Raw genomic sequence first — 23050 nt, 5'->3', positions numbered from 1 at the left:
ATCACGTGGTGTCTCGGCACGAAGAACTGTCGCAACGGTGCATACTCGGGGAGAACACTTATACCTTGAAAATTATTTAATGGATCATCTTATAATGCTACTGACGTATTAAGCAAAAGAAGATGCATAAAGATAAACATCACATGCAATCAAAATATGTGACATGATATGGCCATCATCATCTTGTGCTTTCGGTCTCCATCTCAAAAGCATCATCATGATCTTCATTTTCACTGACTTGACACCTTGATCTCCATCGTAGCATCGTGGTCATCTCGCCAACTATTGCTTCTACAACTATTGCTACCGCTTAGTGATAAAGTAAAGCAATTACATGGCATTTGCATTTCATACAATAAAGCGACAACCATAAGGCTCCTGCCAGTTGCCGATAACTTCAACAAAACATGATCATCTCATACAATAACGTATATCACATCATGTCTTGGCCATAACACATCACAAGCATGCCCTGCAAAAACAAGTTAGACATCCTCTACTTTGTTGTTGCAAGTTTTATGTGGCTGCTACGGGCTTCTAGCAAGAACTGTTCTTACCTACGGCACAAAACCACAATGGTGATTTATCAAGTTTGCTATTTTAACCTTCAACAAGGACCAGCCACAGCCAAATTCGATTCAACTAAAGTTGGAGAAACAGACACCCGCCAGCCACCTTTATGCAAAACTAGTTGCATGTCTGTCGGTGGAACCGGTCTCATGAACATTGTCATGTAAGGTTGGTATGGGCCGCTTCATCCAACAATACCGCCGAATCAAAATAAGACATTGGTGGTAAGCAGTATGACGATCACCGCCCACAACTCTTTGTGTTCTACTCGTGCATATCATCTACGCATAGACCTGGCTCGGATGCCACTCTTGGGGAACGTAGCATGCAATTTCAAAAAAAATTCTATGCTCACGCAAGATCTATCTAGGAGATTCATAGCAACGAGAGGGGGATAGTGTCTACGTACCCTCGTAGACTGAAAGCGGAAGTGTTTGACAACGCGGTTGATGTAGTCGAACTTCTTCTAGTTCCGGCCGATCAAGCACCGAATATACGGCACCTCTGAGTTCTGCACACGTCCAACTCGATGAGGTCCCTTGAACTCTTGATCCAGCAGAGTGTCGAGGAAGTAGATGAGTTCCGTCAGCACGATGACGTGGTGACGGTGATGGTGAAGTTATCTGCATGGCGCTTCGCCTAAGCACTACGAGAATATGACCAGAGGCATAAACTATGGAGGGGGCGTCACACACAGCTAGCAATCAATAATGTGTGTTCTAGGCACCCCCTCCCCATGTATATATAGGTGGGAGGGGGAGGGAAGCAGCATTGGGGCGCCCTAAGTAGGAGGAATCCTACTTGGGGCCCTAGTTCAATCCAGCCCCCCCCTTCCTTTTTACCGGAAGGGGAAAAGGGAAGAGGGAAGCAAGGAAGGAAAGGGGGGCGAACCCCCTATTCCTTCTCCTATTTGGCCTCCTGCCTTAAGGGGGGTGCCACCACTTGTGGGCTGGTGTGCTCCCCTCTAATGGCCCATAGGGCCCATTATTCCCCTAGGGGTTTCCGGTAACCCCCCCCCCCCTCCCGATAGTCCGATAAATACCCGAAACACTATCGGTGTCCCAATACTATCATCATGTATATTAATCTTTATATCTCGACCATTTCGAGACTCCTCATCATGTCCGTGATCTCATCCGGGACTCCGAACAACATTCGGTCACCAAATCACATAACTCATATAATACAAAATTGCCCTCGAATGTTAAGGCGTGTGGACCCTACGGGTTCGAGAACTATGTAGACATGACCGAGACACCTCTCCGGTAAATAACCAATATTGGAACCTAGATGCTCATATTGACTCCCACATATCTACCACATATTATATGAAGATCTTTATCGGTCGAACTATTATGACAACATACGTTATTCCCTTTTTGATCGGTATGTTACTTGCCCGCGATCCAATCGTTGGTATCTTCATACCTAGTTCAATCTCCTTACCGGCAAGTCTCTTTACTCGTTCAGGAATGCATCATCCTACAACTAACTCATTAGTCACTTTACTTGCAAGGCTTTTTATGATGTGCATTATCGAGAGGGCCTAGAGATACCTCTCTGATACTCGGAGTGACATATCCTAATCTTGATCTATGACAACCCAACAAACACCTTCATAGATACCTGTAGAGCATATTTAAAATCACCCAGTTACGTTTTGATGTTTGATAGCACAAAAGGCATTCCTCCGGTATTCGGGAGTTGCATAATCTCATAGTCGGAGGAATATGTATTTGACATGAAGAAAGCAATAGCAATAAAACTGAGCGATCATTATGCTAAGCTAACGGATGGGTCTTGTCCATCACATCATTCTCTAATGATGTGTTCCCGTTCATCAAATGTCAAAACATGTCTATGGTTAGGAAACTTAACCATCTTTGATTAACGATCTTGTCTAGTAGATGATTACTAGAGAAACGGTGTTTTGTCTATGTATCCACACATGTAGCAAGTTTCTGGTTAATACAATTCTAGCATGGATAATAAACATTTATCATGAATAAGGAAATATAAAATAACAACTTTATTATTGCCTCTAGGGTATATTTCCTTCAAAAATCACTTTTTCTACAAAAACTGGCTTAAGTGAGATAGAATGGTCCCTCGTGTTTAAGCGTGATTTTTTCAACTCCTCTAAATCACCTCCAATTTTGCACACTTGATATCTTACACAAACATAGCTAGGTTCTCAAGGCTTTACAATGTCTTCATTTTCTTTTGAATTTATACTGCCCTGCAGAATGACTGATCAAAACATCGGTCTACACCTTAAGGGGGCATTGTAGGATACATTTTTTTCCAAATTTCTTTCATAGCCATGTTTGGCACATCTATTTGAGCATGTACAACAAATTTGGGGTGATTTGGAGGTGGTGGGAAACTCACCTTTTCTACAAAAACTGGCTTAAGTGAGACCAAATGGTCCCACGCGTTTAAGTGTGATTTTCTCGTCCTCCTCGAAATCACCTCCAATTTTGCACACTTGATATGTTACACAAACATAGCTAGGTTTTCAAGGTTTTACAATATTTTTTTTAATTCATACTGCCATGTATGACTGATCAAAACATCAGTCTACACCTTAAGGGGGCATTGTAGGATAAATTTGTTTTCCAAATTTCTTTCGTAGCCCTGTTTGGCACATCTATTTGAGCATGTACAACAAATTTGGGGTGATTTGGAAGTGGTTGGAGAAATCGCCTTTTTTCGACCACCTCTAAATCACCTCAATTTTTGCACATATGATCTCTAAATAACCATGTTTGTCACATGTATGTGACCATGTAAAACAAATTTGTTTTGATTTGGAAATGGTCTACAAATTCACCGCCATATTTCAAATTTATTTTAAAATTAAATGTTTTACATGTTTTACATTGTTTTCAAACTTAAACTTTTTACACATGTCCAAGAAAGGCAATGTGGCAAGTGTTTACATGTTTTTCATTGTTATCAAACTTAAACTTTTTACATAAGACACGTGTACCTAAGAAAAGGAAGTGCTATTTTAGTATAAGCCAACATGTCACGTAGGCAAAAAATAGACGCGGGCGGCTCGGGAGGGCTCAGCCGCTGCCTAGTTTCCCTCCAGCGCACTTCTCCCCCTCCATCGCTGCCGATGGTCGGCACCGGGGAAAGCCCATGTGTGCGATGGCGGTGGAGGAGGGTCTTTCGTCCCTCTCATGGATCCACGACGGCGCGGGAGTCTTGATCTGCGGGGTGCGGCCCTCCCGGCGGTGTGGCGGATCCCGGAGGCGGCGGGCTCGCTGCGGTGCACGTGCGCCCAGATCCATGGGTGTGGGACTCCTGGCAGCGTACGGGCACTCGGCGGTGGCGGGATCGGTCGACGGCAGGCTTGGGCGATGGAGTTGGCCATGCGGTGCCGGATCTTGTCGCTCATGGCGGATCTCGCCACTCCGGCCATCGTGGAGGAACCTGGACCTAGGACGGCAGCCTCATTAGGCATGGTGACAGCGTCCTCGGTTGGCGACATTCACGGGGGGTGGATGGATGGCATCTTGACCACATGGGCGGTGAGTTGCCGGTGGATCTCCTCCATGCTGCAGGCCTTCTCCCGCTGCACTTGGTGGCTTACGCTCGCAGTCGTCAGCCCCCGTGCGTTCGCGGGGGCTAGTAGAGGTGACATCGGACCGGAGGAAACTCTGGATGACTTATCATCCCGACGGTGGCGACGACCATGGTCATCGTTCTCCTACTTGTAGGCGCCGTCGAGGTCCTGTCCCTCTACCCCGATCCCATGCCCAGGTGAAAACCCAAAATCTCCTTAGATTGGGCGGCGGCACCACTGCATGTGTCGTACCCTTCTTGGAGGTGTCGCCTGGGGCATTTGGGTGCTCGATTGGAGGAACTGCAGGCGGAGGGGTGCGACCAGTGGCAGTAGGTGGTGTTCACGATGGAGGAGCGGCGTGGCATCTGGCACGTCGACATCAGCGGGTCTCAGCGGCATGGAGCATCGGGGTCTCGCTGGTGGGCATGTGATGATGGACAGGCGTAGGATGAAGGCGTTATCTGGTGTCGTGGTGGTGTCGACGGCAGCTAGACTGGGCAAAGTAGATGCAACAGTACAACACTGAATATGGATTAGTGGCAGGTGGCTGTGACGCCCTCATAGCCGATAGGCGTCCTTGTTGAGGAGTGCGCCGGACTGGTACGTGCCCCATACCCAGCAGGCGTCCTGGTTGGGACCTCAGGTCTTAGATGTTAGGTTTGGCTACAAGGTCTGTTTGGTATTAGGCCCAGACTATCAGCATCCCTTCATCAACTGGATAGGAGTAGCGACACATGTTGCCTAGACGGTGGCTTTAGTCTTACTGTTGTACGACTTTGTAAGGTCTTGTGTGAATAATTAATAAAGTGGCTGCATGCATCATCCAGATGCAAAGGCTGGGGGTCCTCCTCCTTTTCTAAAAAAAGGCAAAAAAAGATTTTATAGAAAAATCCCACCTACCTAACAAGATATTTCAACACCACGGCCTGCATACGACTAGAAACCCAGTCATATGGGCCAGGATGCATGCCCGTGGAGATTGAATATAAGTTGTCGGCAGGCCCCACTAGGCAGAGATATAACAACATTGTGCTCATGTTGTTTGGTGAGAGAGGCTCATGCCCAAGCTCCCACAACCGGGTATATAAGTCGGTGCGCGGGGCTCTCGCTTGGCGAGGTGGGACTAAACTCCCACCACCCGTCAGCTCTGCGCAGTGTGGCTGACCATTTGGGCGTAATTTACTTGGGCTATCCCAAGCCAGCCTCAGTCGTTTCCCTGTCGTTGGTTGTTTCAGCCCATCTACTAAGCACAAATTTTCCTTCTTTTCTCCTTTTCTCTTTCATTTCTTACGATTATTTTTACAGTTTTCAATTTCAGAAAAAAAAATTCATAATATATTGACTTATACTTCACTCCTTTATTACAAATTTCCATGACATCTTAATTCAAATGTTGTTTTTGCATACACGTTTTTAACAACTAATTTATTAATCTTATTTATTTCGTTCTTATCTCTTATAGATGTTTTACAGTTCTAAATTTCAAAAAAGTAGGATAATATGTCGACTTATATTACTTCTTCATTACAAAATTCTATGACATCTTTATTAATCTTGTATATTTCTTTCATACATTTGCTACACTCCATTCTTTCACTCCATGAATCACACAAATTTTTTATATGATGCTTCATTGTATAATCACTAACTTGACTAAACTCCATTTACTGAACCCCACCTACCAAAATCCATGGATCTAGAACTCCTAGGAATGTGCTCATGTTGGATGTTCTGTTTCCATCATTTGTACTAGCATAACGTGTGATTAGATGCCATGACAAGACCCATAGCATATTTATTTCTTGCCTCCAACATGCCATTAATTTAAGTCTCTGCATCTAAGCCAGTTCTAAATGAGGTTGATGTTGATCATCATCCTCAAGTACTCGCAAACAAGAGATAACATAACAAGTTCATTTCACATCGATACATGGCACAACCAGTTCTAAATGAGGTTGATGGTGATCATCATCCTCAAGTCATGGCAACGGGTGTTCGCAACAGTGAGTAGGATGGACTGTCCTACCTGAAGATTCTCTCCACAAAGGAACTTCTTCCACCCCGCCCGGTTGAAGATAGTGCGACCGCCTGTGTCCACTGCGTAGGCACAGCTGGTGATGGAGCCCGTTCTGGTAAGGCGTAGTCTAGCAGCCATGCCTTCTTCATCCGGCTCGATGCCACAGCTAACACATAACCTCTTAGGTAATTTCCGAAAACAGTTGATATGATATATGAGCATGTCACGTGCAATTATCAACAAAGCATACACTTCAAGACACATATATCATTGGATTCAACACTGAGCATATATATCATCACATTACTACAACACATGCATATCATAAAATTCTTCACTAAATGAATTCTACACTAGGCCTATCATCATAGTACTACAACATGCATATCATATCAACTACTACACTAATTAAGCATGCATATCAAGTAATTACCATACTAAGTAACATACCATGAGATGTTGTTTAACATTTGTCCTTATGAGGCGGGTCACGAATGGCATCCTGATGTAGTCTTCACGTAGCGGAAGCATGTCCTAGAGGTTGCCCGTTTCCTCGCCACTCAGGCCCAGTCCTTGGGCATAGAGGGCTTCATCAAGTGGGTTCTCATCATCATCTGAATCCTCACCATATTCCTCCTCATGAACTTCATCCTCACTATCGACAATAAAATTCAGATAGATAACAGAAATCCTGGGCCTTTCTCCTCTGAAGGAGAAGCTGATCAATTCACCCCCACTAAGACGCAGGCGGGCAATGAAGCGATCACATTCACCTCCTCCAATCGGGGTTATCGTTCGCCCCTTGTCGACCTGCATAGTGTAGGGCCCCCCAAGAGCGTTGAAGGTCACGGTGTCTCCGACGAGCTCATTGAATGCCAGCCTCACATATGTGTAATATAAAAACAAATAACAGACACAATGCATTAGTGGAAATAGCAAAAATAAATAAAAATAATAATGAAATATCAGAACGTTCATATAAATTTTTACCGCTGCAAAAACAAAAGTAGGCTAGAAGTAGATGCCGAACAGCGTGGCAGTAGAAAGGCTGGTCCGGCACCATGACTTGCACAGTCCACATGGTGCTTCCTCCATTCTACACAAAACATGTTGAACTCTAAGTTGAATTGTATGCTACCATAGTACAATACAAAGATCATACATATAATAAATCATAGTGATAACCTAAAATGCAATGCCTAATAAATCTGTTTACTATCATCTACCCAATAAAGCAATGGCAATGACAATGGCAATGCCAGTATCATCTACCTAATAAATCCCAATCCAATCCAATCCAATCCAATGTTACTACTACATACTATAGTGAAAAACTGATGAAATGTTTTTATGTCAATCCAATCCAAGTGTCACTTTGTAACCACAATATATGTCTTCTCTCAGTGCTTCATATCTGCCCCTCTCTCAATGCCACGACTATTCAATAGATTAGTGCCTACTTTTTCCTATTTGCTATGTGGTCTTTTCTGAACCTATACAGTCAACCAGTGTATTTTTGTGTGAAAAAATGCAGTGAATGAAAATTATTTTGATTTATTTTTTCACACATAGGGCCTCCATCAATCTATCAAAGAACCATCATATCCATCAATAAATCATCTATCGCACGTATCAAATAAATATTCTGGCTCAGATCCGCCTCTGGAGGGAGACGCGGTTGGGGAAGGGAAGAAGATTCACGAGGGGGAAGAGGGGAGATCTCACGTACTGCTGGAGTTGGCGGCGGCCGTGCAGATCCGGCAGCGAAGAGAGGCGTCGTCGGGAGATGGAGACGGTGGCGCTGGTCGAGAAGGGGACAAAGAAGTTGAAAATGATGTGGAGTAGTAGTGCAGTTAGCCAAATGTGGTACATGTGGGGTGTGTTTGTGCGGATGACAAGGGGACCCCACGTGGCAGTACCCATAGCAAAAAAATGGCATTTCCAACTGCCACACGGAGATTCGAACCAGGGCCATGCGGGTCTGAGGTAAAGGGTCTAGCCAGTTCGGCTGATGCAGTGTGTTTGGCAGAACAAATGCATGTCTCCTTAAGACATTTATCTAGACACAGACGCACAAAAAAAAACATGCACCGAGGTTGTCCTCCATGTGTGGCATAAGTGGTCCTATGTAGCTGCAACTAGGACCAATGTTCATATATGTTGTTATTAGCTAGGGTACCAATAGTATATAATGGCTTATGTGTTCCTTGCTAGTAAAAAACAATGCTCTGTGTTGGCCCAAGTGGCACGTTTGGGTGCAATGTGTCAATATTGGTGCATTTGGCCCTTATGGCATCTATGAGGCCAAAAAGACCATGATTAGTGAAAAGCCATGAAGATTAGTGAAAAAAATTACTGTACATGCTAAATTTTGTGTAAACTAAATAACATTTTTGCATGCTTGCTTGACTTTGTCATGAAATGCACTTTAAAAGCTTGGGGGAATTTCACATATTTCATGTTGTACTTGCTTCACAAAGTGGACAGTGTAGTTCGAAAGTTCTAGACGGGAGCAGTTGATGTACCTGAGCTTTTATACGACATGGAATCTGGTGTAGGCCAATGATCCAACTACGCTTGGTGTGTCAACAAGGTCCACCATAAGACAAACAGAGTGTAATGCATCATGTGCCACCTGTTTTCGATGGGTGGCTAGGGGGTAGACCATGCAGGCGATATTTCTTTTTCGCTTCAAAATGCCATAAGGATTATAAATGTTAGCCAAATTTAAAACCATTGTGAATGCATTCTTGATTTTCTCATGGGAGATCATGAAATAAAGTTGGCATCATATGTGGATATTGTAAACACGGAGGTGCTCCAATACGCGCCCTTCCCTGGGGTAACATGGCATCCTCTGAGAAGACACATGCTGGTTTGTTAACCTTTCTTAAATCAACACAAATTTTTGGGGTAACAACTCATGGCCATGTTAGTCCTCCATGCCAAGTTTGAAGTATTGTGAGTAAAGTTTGCAACTAATGTCACGTGGGGCCAGTTTTCAGGCATTTTCGATATAAAAAACCCCAATACATGGAAAAGTTGTCGAAACTTAGAACCATTTTTGCATGTTTGCTTGATTTTCTCATGGGAAGCCATGAAAAAAAGTTGGAATCATTTGTATGTGGTGTTAACTTGGAGGTGCTCCCAGACTCGTCCTTCCGGGCTAGCCTGGCACCCTCCAAAAATGCTCGATGGTTCTTCACATATCTTAAGTCAACCGAACTTTTTTTGCGGTGACAATTCATGGCCATTGTATGCCTCCATGCCTAGTTTGAACCATTTTCGGCAATGTTTGCATGTGTTGTCACGTGCGGGGACATTCGGGCATTTTCGTCCAAAAATGAAAAACTTCGCTAACCTAAAAATCATTATGCATGCTTGCTTGCATTGGTCATGGCATGTATTGTTGTGAAACATATTTGGAAAATGGACAAGGCCAAATTTGGAATTATATATCATTCATACTTGTTTGGAACCAAAAACCTAGTTAACCGTTATGAAATGTATTTTTTAGCACAACATAAAACAAAACTTGCTAGTATATGTTAAAAGATCCCATAACTCACGCATGCCACCTCTCCTGAAATCTCAGGATTGCACCGCCTTCCTCGTAACCACCCGTGGGATCGGGGTCTCCTACCACCGTCATGACCGCTCCAATATAAGATCGGAGACATCAGGCATTACACGCTTTTCAAAATCTCCGGACACCGTCATCGCCATTGTCAGGTGAGGGGCCAGAGAATACTTTTTTCGCCCCCTCCTCCTCACGCCCCTCTCTCGAGCAAAAAAGTGTTAAGGAGATCAGCGCGGTACGTATTTGCACTATAGAATCTGTCAGATCTAAATTCAACGGCTAGCACCGATCTTTAAGACTGTACTAGTAATGTGATGGATCTCGATTCATGGTGTGGCATTTGTTTGGACACCAAGGGTTTGTGCCCCGGTGAGCATCGGATGAGGGAGTTTTGTACCATCATCATGCACGCGGGATTTGAAAACAAGACAGTAAGATCCAGTCTGACATGTCCCGTAGCAAGTATCATGAGAAATTTAGTACTCCGTCCGATCCAAAATTATTGTGTTAGATTCATGTAGATACGCATGTATCTAGTCATGTTTTCTTCATAGATACATCTATATGTACAACTCTTTGTCCACAAAGTTTTAGACGGAGGCATCAATGTTGAAAGAATATTGTACTCGGACCCTTTGTACTCAGTCAGTTGTTTGTAATGTTTACTGCAAAAAGAGTTATATTGCATGTTGATTTCTTAGATGATAAAATGGTTTTGTGTACGTGCATGTAAATTTAAATCTTCTATAGGGTTATATGATATTACTATTAAGAACTAGTGAACTACTATGCTAGTCATCTATGATTGGAAAAACTCTTTAGATTAACAGGTGGTTCATATATATTAACAATTGTACATATGCTACTCAGGTAATCCCCTGCTACACCAGATACAGTTTCATGCAGAAATTTGGCGTGCCCTTCGGAAATTATGGAAACTTTGAAGCAAGTTTCAGTACCAACGAGGGGTTTGAATTCCCATATGAGATTACCAACGACAATGAGTTGGCATACATTTCAGGAGATTCTTGGAAGGAATTTGTTAGAGTTTACACGCTATATGTGGGTCAGGAGATTACGTCAATACCGACAATTCAGAAGTACCAAGTAGCATTGTGACAACTGGGAATTTGCCTATCATACATCCAAGTAAGATATTTTTTTGCTCGTGCAAGTTTTTATTACTCTAACTTTATCATATACCATATATGTTATAAATTAAATTGTATGTGCTATAATATTGAAGCATACTACCAATTGTCCAATGAAAAAAGAGATATTATTGACAATGTCGTTGTAACTGAGGGGACAAGCTTAAACTGGAGAATAATGGAGTATGTCATACGCCAAGTGATGAACCTTGACAAGTTAGTGGAGCATCATGATGCAGGAAACTATGATCAAGGAAGAGCATATGGATTCCTCCATACGTTGGCATGGTCAGATTCGACAAGAACTTCTCGGTAACCATCTTCCTTTTCTTCCTTTACTTTGTGTCATTTCAGTATGTTCTTAGCTTTGTTCCAAATTAATTGTTCTTCCTTTACTACATAATAATAAGTTGTGACGTGCTGATGTAACAAATATTTTCTTCAAATAGAAACTGCCTCATCGTGTTGTCCCCGAAGACATGGATGAATATGGTGCCATAACCATTGTTTGTCATCCACACACTAATGTGTCAAGTACATACACCATTTGTGATATTAATGGTCATGTCCGCGTCAACAAATGGAACAAGATCATCAAGAAGGAAAAAATCTTATTGTTAGGACACAAGGTGTTGATGTTGATGTACCTGGGAGATCATGGGATTTATCTGTTTGTTCCCCATGTTCCTGATGTGCCTCTTGAGTAGTTTTGGCAAAATGTAGTGTGCCAAAATAAATTAAGGGATTTTTAAGTCATTGATGTAATGAGGTACTTTATTTTTATTTCATGATACTCTTGTGTTCATGCACAACATAGTAGGCAAGAATTTAAATGGTTGTTTACGTCTTTCCATTCGACTGCCTTCATTGGAACTCGGTTTATTAATTCTTTTTTAGAAATTTTAACATGCTTTGTCTTACCCCTTATCTAATCATAATAGTTAAGAAGGTAAGAATTAATCAAAACAACTATTTCATGCAATCATTGTGTAATATTTATTTCTTACGCTTACCTGTCATGTTAAAAGAGGGGTGGGGTGTAAGAGGTAGCATGTTAGAACACCTCTTCTTATTAAGCTGTTATTACAGGTGACCATGATAATCACCTCGATACGATCACACATATATTATTTCTTCACAATCAACATCACATACAACACACACAACACCATTAAAACTAGCCGTCAACAGCTTCAGCATGAAAACAATTTGTCTCCCTAGTCCTAACATCATATAAGATTGGTGCTTCATAATGGTTGCCACATTGCTCTAACTGTAATTTTTCCTGCCTCCAATGTTGCCACTCTTGGTACATGCATTCTTTCCCCACTGTTTTTTCGCGCGTTGTGGCTCTTCCCTTCTATCATGTGCCGCAGCAATTGCATCAACGACATAAGCACCAACAAGATGAACCACGTACTCTAGTTCCCAGCGCCAGAAATCACATGAATCCTATGAATCAAGTGAACACAAATCAAACTAGCACTAATGAAATAGTAGAAAAAATTACTCATGGAGTAAATGTCAAGCCAAAGTGTAAAGAGATTGTACATTGTGGTGCTTGCACTTGTAGAACACCCAACCATCATGCTCTTTGGTACTGGAGAGATAGAATCTCCCTGTTTCGCCATAGTCAGGGCAAGGGATCAGGGGCACATAAACTGATCGGCCCCTCAGCGCACACCTAATCGAGCTCGACGATGACATGGTTGATTTGGTGTCAGGCAACTGCGGCAAAGATAGACGGTGTTCGTAATCCTTTGGGTAAGAGAAGAACTAGGCACTCCTCCGCTGGGCTAACAAACCCTAACACCAGCACTAGACGATCGTGCTCCCTCTAAATAGGCTAACTAACAAATCTTCCAACCGACTAACTGATCCTAAAATCACAGACGGATACCTTTCCATGCATGTGCATTACTTGCAAATATATAATTGATCGTCATATATCACGGATATGTACCCTTCCATCGTACCACATATCCCTCCCATTTTTTTCCGCATATCGCTCCTATCTTAACCGCCCCATCAAGTTTTGGTCTCTAGAGGTAGCATCGTTGGGAGTCATGCCATCGCTCTGCAGAAGCCCACGCCAACACTGGAGTAAAAAAGAAAAAAGGTCTCATCCTCCACGTCTCCTCCCATCCCTTGAAACGTTCATACTTTTTCCGTTTATTGGACCAAGAAGGCAGTTGTGATGAGATTAGAGATGCCATATTATGTGCGAGATCTTTGCTAGTTGTTCCTGGGAGATTAGTTTTTCTGTCGAAGGTACTGTTTTGGTGCAAGATTGTGTGCGGTTGTCTTAACTTGGAGTAAAGGTCGTTATGAGATTAGATGTGATTGCAATTTCACAGTATTTGATAATACAATTTGGTTACAGATATATTATGTTGGTGGAGCTAATTTTCTAGCCCTTTCAGCTATACTGGATTACTATGAATGATTTGCATAAGGTTGGACTGAAGATTTTTATGCAGGAGCTTTGCGATTGGTTGTTAGGGGATCCTGATCATACGATCTAGTTATGGATATATTTTGTTTTGTCGGTGGAGTTACTAGACCTTTAGGCTATGTTGCATTAGTAGGAATGATTTTGGATGATGTTTGATTTAGCCACTTAGATGTGTCGTACATAGACTTGTTCTCAATACTATAGTAAAGGAGGTACTGTTGAAGGAGTTGCTGGATTATTAGGACTTATTTGGATGAGGTTGTTCCTAGCAAATTACGAATAAGAATTTTAGGAGACTGGAGCTTTTGCTGGAAATTCAGCACTCAGTTTGTATCCCATATACCATGCTATTCTATATTACGAGGTATTTAAATAGTCCTATGTTTTAGTGAGAATCAGTATATTTTGACAATCCGGAACTCATTAATTGCATTCTACTATTTGGTGTTGTAGGCACCATGGATTCACACATGCATGACACGCGTGTGGAGTATGATAGGTTGTTGCGTGAAGCTCGCCGGGAGATCGACGAGAAGGTCCAACACGAACATGATGAGATGGACAGGGCACTCAAACAAGAACGTGTGTATGTAGATAGGATGCTTAAAGATGAGCGTGGTGATATGTCTCAAAAGATTAAGCAGATGCGTGAAGAGATGGAAAAAAGTTTCAGCAGGACCGCGAGGACATGGAAAAGAAATTCCCGCTGGCATACAAGGAGATGCAGCTTAAATTGAAAAAGGACTGGAAGGCTGTTGACGGCCTTATACAGACAGAGCGTGCCAACATGGACGCGGATGTGTTGCAGGCATGTGCCAGTATGGACATTAGGCTCCAACAGGAGTGCAAGTACATGGACTACAAGGCTATGGTGGAGCAGGTCATGATGGAAGGAAAGATTCTGGAAGACCGTGCGATGTTTCAGTCCCACATTCAATTCCACAGCAGTCGGCCGCAAGAGCATGTCTTTAGTTCTCCCCCTATGAGTACCTTGCAACGATGCTATTCAGTCACAATCAAGACCGATATTGTGTATGAATAGTTTTTTTTGTGAGTAACTTTGTGTAAGCTATTCATATGCAGGCCAAGCAGCATAACGTGGCACAATCTCCAAACACTAAAGGCCTAGCCATGTCGGTGTCACCCGTTGAATGCTACAGTACTCCACTCGAAGAACATGTCTTCAATTCTCCCCCTGTAAGTACCTCGCACCCATGGTAAACATTCACATCGAACATTTTCTATGACCATATTTAATTCGTGTGTAACTCTATATCGGTGATTCATACGTAGGCTAAGCATCCAGTGACGGAACAATCCCGAATCTCCAAAAATGAAGATTCCATCCCATATAATAAGCTAAATTTGTCGCGATGTTGCTACGCACATCCAAAATTATTTATGGCACTTTGGTTATTGCAATGTATTAAATCTTATGTGAGATACTCGTATGTAGGTGTTGTTAATGGAATTTTTCATTCATAGGAATTGCGAGCTTTTGCATGTCCCGACAGGATACTTTGACGAAAGACCCTGTGAGATGAGATTGTTTAAACCCGGCATATTGGACTATGATTTTCTCATGAAAGAAATGGTTGGATTTGGTTATAAAAAGGATTCAGATTTGTACCACTTCTTACCTAAGTATGCGTGCAAACTACCAGAAGGAATGTTCCTGATTTCAGGACCAGGTGATTTTGCAAAGATGATTTCCCATCTGAATGGAAGCAAGACATGTCATTTGTATTTGGTGTATAATCATCGACCGAAAGATGATTATGAGTGTTTGGACATGGATTCAGAGGTTCCTATTCTTCATGTTACATCAATTTTATGGCTTCATCATCCTTAAGTTTGTCCTAATATGTTCGTGTGATTTTTGACAGAAACAGCGCATCCGAGACATGCAGGAGGCGGAGGGTCTGGCTAGAGAGCTTGAGGCAGAGGAACAATTCATTCATGATGGAGGTCTTGTAACAACATTTTTGTACAATGTGATTTCCATTTCCGACGCGACATGCATGTGTTTATACCCAACCGTACACTTCGTCTGTTCCTAAATATATGTCTTTTAAGATATTTCAGTATGAACTACATACAGATGTATATAAATGTATTTTAGAGTGTAGGTTTTCACTCATTTTGCTCCGTATGTAGTTCATACTGAAATCTCTAAAAATACTTATATTTACGAAGGGAGGGAGTAGTTGTTTGTGAGCAAGCCTTTTGTGCAAAAAAATGTGTAGTCAGTTCAGAACATTTATGTACATTCATGCTACGTGGCCGTCGATGTGTCCGCACATGTGCTAGCGATGTTTGTGTACACCGCAGAAGACCCCACGACAGGTGTTGCAGGATCATGTACAATTGCGACTAAAAAAATTTGCTGCAAAATGGTGCAGGAAATAAACCAAACAGACATTTTATGTGACACAACGTGACAAAAGTGCTGGCGAATCATCCTTGGGATCCATAGAGTCAGACCTGACTAGATCTGCTCAGGGATCGGTCCGGTGTCAGGGCGCATCCCCGCCAAAGCGGACGAGTAAGGGCCGCCGCACACACGCACGTTGTCACCCAGAGAAAGGCCGACCGAATTAATCGGTGCAGGACCCGCACGTGTGCGCCTGTCGGGCACCAGTCAGATATCCCCGCGTGATCCTCCTGCGGAGTGTGGAGTTCGTTTGTGCAGGTGTGGTTACCGACACCATGCAGGCACGCAGGTTTCCCACACCGGCCATGCCTCCTCCCCCAAAGCCCGACCCATCCAAGCAATTCAGCGTGGCCGGCCCATGTCGTGACGATCTCGTGCTAGGATCATGTCTTAACATTTTTAGTCCCACCTCACCCCCCGAGCAAGTCCTGCACCTGCTTAAATACCTTCATCTATTTGATTAATACAAGCACGGGTCTTCCTTGCATTCTACGTAGAGGATATGCAGGATGAGTATGATTCATCATCTGTATTCATCCTATATATTCTTCAATTGGAGAGCATGGATGACTGATGTATTTTTGCGGAATTATCGGTCTATATTTTGTTTTCGGGAGCGAAATATAATTCCTCCAGTACATCTATTTCCAAATTTTCTTGTGCATAATAAACAAGCTACACATTGGCCACGAAGAACTCCACGATTCTTGAGGTTGCACATCAAAAAATCACATAGAAATGCAAACCAAATATCCCAAACTCACATAGAAAATGCAAACCAAATATCCCAAACTCCTACTGTTACAAGGGAGTGGACCACCAAATAGCTGAGTCATACATTATGAGAAAGTCACTGACTAACTGACAGAATGAGGTATATTTTAGAGACAAGGTCACACGGTACTAGACATAGAAAACAATGCACACGCCAACATCAGGTTGATCGTGGACGTACTTGCTATCCGACCGTGCGCACAATGTTGTAGCTATCATAATTCTTCTTAGAGAACCTACATAGAAGGATATAATTAAAGCCATGGAATATATTTGGACACATGCAAACATTAAATTACGACATATTTGGTACCTCTAACAATTTGGTGCACGTACGTCGATTGTGACCATCTGCCACATGACAATAGCCACATCTACCCTATGAACTTGTCTTCTTCATCTTTGCCTGTAGCATTTTCTTTGGAGCACCTCGGCCTGGCACATGCATGGGATCCAAAACCTTATCGAAACTTTCACCATCAAGGTTAGCCGATTGTGGCATCAACATGCCAAACCTAATGTTGTTACCCTGAGCATTAGTTGATCCCTTGCTATCAGCTTGTTCAATTGTTGATCCCTTGAAAACATCTTGTCCTTCCAAAACCCTTTTTAGATGCTGAAAGCCTCATCAGAGTTGCATGCCTTGAAACATGCTACGTGGCTAAAATTCCTTAACTTACGGTACCTTTGCAGGGTTGCAGAATATTCATACATCTCGCTCTTTCTGGTCGGTGCGAATGCACATTTTTCACTCATTGTTGACCTAGTGGGAACACAACACCTGGGCAGTGTTTCTTCTTGTAAAATTCCCAATATGTAAAATATGTGAGAACATGGTGTGCCCGCGCATTCCAATTTGCGGGAAGAACAACTGATCCTGCGCAGCAGACCTTCCTTCGACTCCGTGCACACTTCGATCTTTTTATCCATTCTTTCCTTCTTAGACACAACGTATGTGGTAACTTCTTCTACATCAAGTACCTCTCCGATCTCACATTTTCTTACAGCATTTATACTCCATAAGACCAACTTAAACACAGCAGGAGTGAAAACTTTTGCGGCGTATTTCTCAAGACTTGAAGCATTTTCCTCTGTGAACGGAACGGACTGCAAGGCCTCATGTCTTGGAGAGCCTCATTCAAGCATTTGAAACAACATCATCTTGGCCTCAAGATGCGTATGTGGCACCGAGTTAAAACTCTCAGTCTGTTGATTGCTTCTCAATCCTAGGAAACAATGCCCCTCAAGATATGGAGCACACCACAGTTCTCTCATCTTATACATCTGATGCAGCTAGGAGTCCTCACTTGTTACTTTATTCTGTTGTAAGAATTGTAACCATTTTTTCTCATGCTCTTCACTGGAAGATGTATCATATATGAAAGATCTGAATTCCTCCTTTACTGCGTCATCATGCAGATGACGTACAATGTTCTACTGAATGTGCCATATATAGAGCCTATGGTTTGAGTCAGGCCACACCACCCTGATTGCTCTCTGCATTGCAAGGTCCCCATACGTGATCACAGATATAGGATGCTTCTGTCCCATAGCATCAGAAAAGGTCTGTAACATCCACTCGTATGCCTGGCTTGTTTCATGTGAAATGATACCACATGCAAAAATAACAGTGTTGCGGTGGTGATTCAACCCGACAAACGGCACAAATGGCAGATTGTACTTATTGGTCTGTATGTGCTATAAAAACAATCACATCTCCGAAAGCCTCGTAGTTAAGTCAGGATTCACTACTGCAGGGTGCTGCTAATGTGACACTACAATTAGAGACCCTTCGACGAAACTGTGTGCGATGCAATACTCGCAAACAGTGGTGTAAAAAACCCGTCAAAATGGTACAAAACGTTTGTGATGACGGATGCATCCAACACGGTTCAGATTTTGGTTGCGTGTGCAATGCAGGGCATACGGTTCAATTCAATTAAGTATTTGTGATGAGGAGGAACAAAAGAAATGGGCTGCCAGATGAAGGTGTGTGTGATATACAGCATACGCTTCACTCTGATGAACTGTTTGTGATTAGGAAACACAAAAGAAACGGTCAGCCAGATCAGGGTGTGTGCGATATACAGCATGCAGTACTCGGATGAAATTTTTGCGTTGAGACAAGAGAATAGAAATGATTCAATATAACAAGATTTGTGTGATACGCGACAAACTGGTGTGTAATCAGAAATGTGTGCGAAGACCGATCATAACACAGACGATTGCTTCTAATAAGACGTATGTGATATGCTTTGTCTACACAACATCTATTGGCCATTAGGGGATGGGCGGTCATCCGGATACGCCATAAGGATGCGAAGAGGCATCTTGTATCAATAAGGACTAGTTGTTCCACCAGTAGCTCATGTAAGAGAACTCTCAAGTTAAGTGTGCTCAGGCTGGAGCAGCCATCAGATGGGTGACTGGATGGGAAGTTGTGTCGATGTTAAAATAACTGATAGCATTGGTCATATTTGTCAAATTAAATGACTGATATGACCCATCCCATGAGTTATTTTAACCTCGAGGTCGTTGTTTTTATTTTTATTTCATTTGTTAACACATGTTAAAGAAGGTCTATCGCATTACTTTTGACAATGTGTATATGTGGCATACAGTTGATCTATCCGACCTGTTTGTGGTGGAATAAGCCATGTGTGTTGTGGGAAAACACTTGCTAGTGTACAACCATTTGCGATTGATGAATTCATCACCGACGGGTTCCCTAGTGTGGTCCGGGTTCATCTCATCATCATCTACTTCTTGTGCTAGCTCGATGTTACTTATATGCTAAGTTTCCATTAATTGATGGCATTTTATGAACACGCCACCGTTTCCTGCCACCCAGTGATATTCCGCATAAACCTAGGCGCGGAGGGACGCACGGAGGCAACAAGCGCAGCCTGTAGCACATCCACATTTTCCAAGCATGCCAACCCACCAAAGTGCCGCCTTTGCCGTCAACCTCGTCAACGAGGAAAACCATAAGGTGCCACGGCCCGTTGAGGCCGCGGTGCTCCCCGGCAACGCGATGGACGACGTCGTGATGCGCGTCATCGCCAGGGTTGAGCAGACCCTTGGCGCATGGCACTTCAGCGTCGCGGATCAAGATAGTCAAGTCAGCACCGAGAGGCTGCAGCTTGCCGCACAACATGATTGATGGCATGCCGCAGAGCAAGCTAGGCATGTCCGCGCCGATAGGTTGCGGCTCGCTGCACGGCGAGACCATTGGAGCGCCGCAGAGCGAGAGGCGCGACGCGCCGCACAGCAAGAGCGAATCCATTGGCGCTAGCCTGCTATCGACAGGGCATCGCAGCTGGGTACATGTCCTATTAGTACCCCCATTCCTTGCCAGGAGTGGGCACAGGCCCTCTGCCCATACTTGCACCAGAGGCCGGCTGCGCTGTACTTGCACCAGACGCCCGTCGTGCCGTTTGCATGGGTCGCACCATTCGCCTTGTCCGCGGCCCGCTCGATGCCAATGCACTGGTCGGTAAGCTCGACCGCCTCCTTGGCCCAGGTGTCCACCTGGGCACAATAGAGGAACATGGTCGTCGCATCCTCGAGGTGGTGATCTCTGATGAAATGGCCAACTTGGAGCTCGAGATCGTGTTCCACATGTACCACGAGCATGTCAACCGCTTGGACGAACGCCTGCACGAGTTCAGGCAGAGCCAAGAGCTACCGTCGGCAAGGGCTGCTGGTCATGGTCTCATGGACGCGTTTTATTTTGTTGAGCCGTTTCGACGTGGATAGCTATGTATTTATAGCAATCATGGTGTTGCACTGTTTCAATGTGTGTACTTTGTTTTCTGTTCTTAGATGTTCTGCTTCAAAATGTGTTTATACGCTTTCCATTCTGTATATGTGGATGATAACAGATGGATTCAAATTAGTATATAAAAACAGATAGAAAATGGAATTCATAATATATATAATGTTGAATGTTCATTAGTTCATCACAGAATATATATAATATCATCACATATACGTGATGATACTTAACACTAGGTACAATGCATAAAATTGAAAACGAACAAAACTAATAATCCCTCATGGGGCCAGTATTCCGGCAGCCCCTCGCCAGCAGCTCCCTGGTGCACGGTGTCTTCCCAGCGCGGAGGCAGTACTCCGCCTCCTCCGCCTCACAGCGCTTGACGTACCGATTAGCCTCTTGCAGGCGGACGAGCGCAAACAATCTTGCCATTTTGTTGGGCGCCCACCGGAGCTCCTCGTCAGTGGCACGCTGGAGCTTATCAGCCCAGCTCCATGCAGCAATGAGGCGCCTAGCGCCTTTGGCCTTCCTCGCGAAGTATCCGTCTTCGTACACCTCCTCCGCACGATGACGCGCCCACTCTAAAAGCTCTGCCGCCTCCTTTTTCCAGGCGGCATCACGGGCTTCATAGGCCGCCTGGTACTTGGCATCCTCCTCCGCCATCTCCTTCTTGAAAGTCACTTGTCTGGCTTTCTCTGCCGGTGGCAGCGACTTCCAAAGACAAAGATCGTACTGGCCCCAAAACCCAATCCAAAGTTGGGGGGTCCGGCGCAACCTCATCTGGCGGCGCGTAGGGGTCCTCGTCGCTGCTCTTCTAGTGAGCATCCTCGGGGGGCGGAGACTCCTCGTCATCGCGTGGCAGACCAGCATCGCCATGGCAGAGATTTGAGAGAGATAGAGGGAGAGAGAGAGAGAGGGCGAGCAAGGGGAGGACGTAGATGAGAATGCAGGCAGGATGACGTGATCAAGGTAGTATTTATTGGCGGTCGGAATCTAGATCGACGGTGTGGAGGAGAGAAAGAATGAGCAATCCACGTTGGGTGGTGCCATGATTGATCTCAGCTTATATAGGTTCATGTACAGAGGGGGTGCCAAGTGCTAGCGAGGGCGCGTGGTCGATCGTGGAGATCGTGTACAGAAGCATGCAGGTCGTGGGCGATCAGGGGTTCTACCTATGCAACTAACACCCCACCGCAGTTGGAGCATCCGGAGGGCGGATGCACAAACTGGAATCTTAGAACGTCATGGTCGGGAGCCCCTTGGTGAGCACGCCCGTGAACGTCTGCTTGGTTGGTACGTGGAGCATCCGGAGCTTGCCGAGCGCCACCTGTTCAGGCACAAAATGGATATCCAGCTCTATGTGCTTTGTCTATCGATGGTGAACTGGGTTGGCAGACATGTACACCGAGGAGATGTTGTCGCAGAACACCATGCTTGCCTTGGGCATGGGAATGGAGAGCTCCGCCAAGAGTTGATGGATCTAGCAACATTCGGCAACAGCATTGGCGATAGCATGATACTCTGCCTCTGCGCTCGAGCGGGACACGGTGGCATGGAGTTTCGATGACCAGGAGATGAGGGAGTCGCCGAGGTACATGATATAACCGGACATCAAGCAGCGTGTGTCGGGGTAGCCGACCCAGTCCGCGTCAGAGCAGGCCATGAGGTCGAGGACGGCGCGCGTTGTAGATGAAGGCCATGGGACGTGGTGCCCCGCAGATATCGCAACACCCATTTGGCAACGGCGAGGTGTGGTGCACGCGGATCATGCATGACTAGACAACACTGCTGCACTGCATAGGCGATGTTCGGGCGCGTCATGCACATGTACTGGAGGGCACCCATGATGCTGCGGTACTCGGGGTCCGGAACAGGTGTGCCTTTGATAGTAGAGAGCTTCCCGTGTGTGTCAACCGGCGTAGGCACTGGTTTGCAGGTCATCATGTTGGCGCGCCCGAGGAGCTCCTCAGCATTCTTCTGTTGGGAGAGGAAGAAGTCGTGCTCCGTACGGGTGATGGTGATCCCAAGGAAGTAGTGGAGGGGCCCGAGGTCCTTCATGGAGAACTCGCCGGAGAGTTGGCGCTAAAGTTGTTGGAGCAGGGTCATTGACGAGGCCGTGAGAACGATGTCGTCAACATAGAGTAGTAGGTAGGCATCGCCTGCGCTGCTATGAAGCACGAACAGCGAGGGATCCGCGCACGAACTGACAAAGCCGAGCTGATGCGCAAAGGCCACAAACCGGGCGAACCATGCACACGGCGCCTGTTTGAGGCCGTACAACAACTTGTCGAGGAGGCACACGTGCTCGGAGTGGTTCGCATCGATGAAGCCCGCGAGTTGTTGACAGTAGACGTGCTCGGTGAGGCACCCGTGGAGGAAGGCGTTGTTGACGTCCATTTGATGGATCGGCCAGTCACACGTGGCAGCAATGGTGAGGACGACACGGATCATGGCGGCCTTGACGACAGGAGAGAACGTCTCGTCGAAGTCCACGTCGGGTCGTTGAGAGACCCCGCGCACGACCCATCACGCTTTGCACCGCTCGAGCGACCCGTCCACCTTGAACTTGTGGCGAAACAGCCACTGGCCGGTGACGACATTGACGCCGGGTGGCCACGACATGAGTCGCCGGGTTGCATTCTCGATCAGCGCCCTGTACTCCACCTGCATAGCAGACAACCAACACGGATCTTGCAAAGCAGAACGCACCGATCGAG

At 44.8% G+C, this 23050-nt stretch overlaps 1 long non-coding RNA gene across 1 annotated transcript; it reads left to right on the top strand.

Moving 5' to 3' along the window:
- The first annotated feature begins 8268 nt into the window (after positions 1-8268).
- On the top strand, positions 8269-11691 carry LOC119305626. Its single transcript, XR_005148726.1, has 5 exons — positions 8269-9036; positions 9757-9893; positions 10763-10890; positions 10988-11204; positions 11342-11691. It is a non-coding gene; the product is annotated as an uncharacterized LOC119305626 (long non-coding RNA).
- The last annotated feature ends 11359 nt before the right edge of the window (positions 11692-23050 follow it).

The sequence above is a fragment of the Triticum dicoccoides genome, chromosome 5B, assembly GCF_002162155.2.
Source record: "Triticum dicoccoides isolate Atlit2015 ecotype Zavitan chromosome 5B, WEW_v2.0, whole genome shotgun sequence".
Classification (NCBI taxonomy): domain Eukaryota; kingdom Viridiplantae; phylum Streptophyta; class Magnoliopsida; order Poales; family Poaceae; genus Triticum; species Triticum dicoccoides.
The sequence above is the reverse complement of the archived record's forward strand: the minus strand, read 5'-3'. Positions and strand labels throughout refer to the sequence as shown.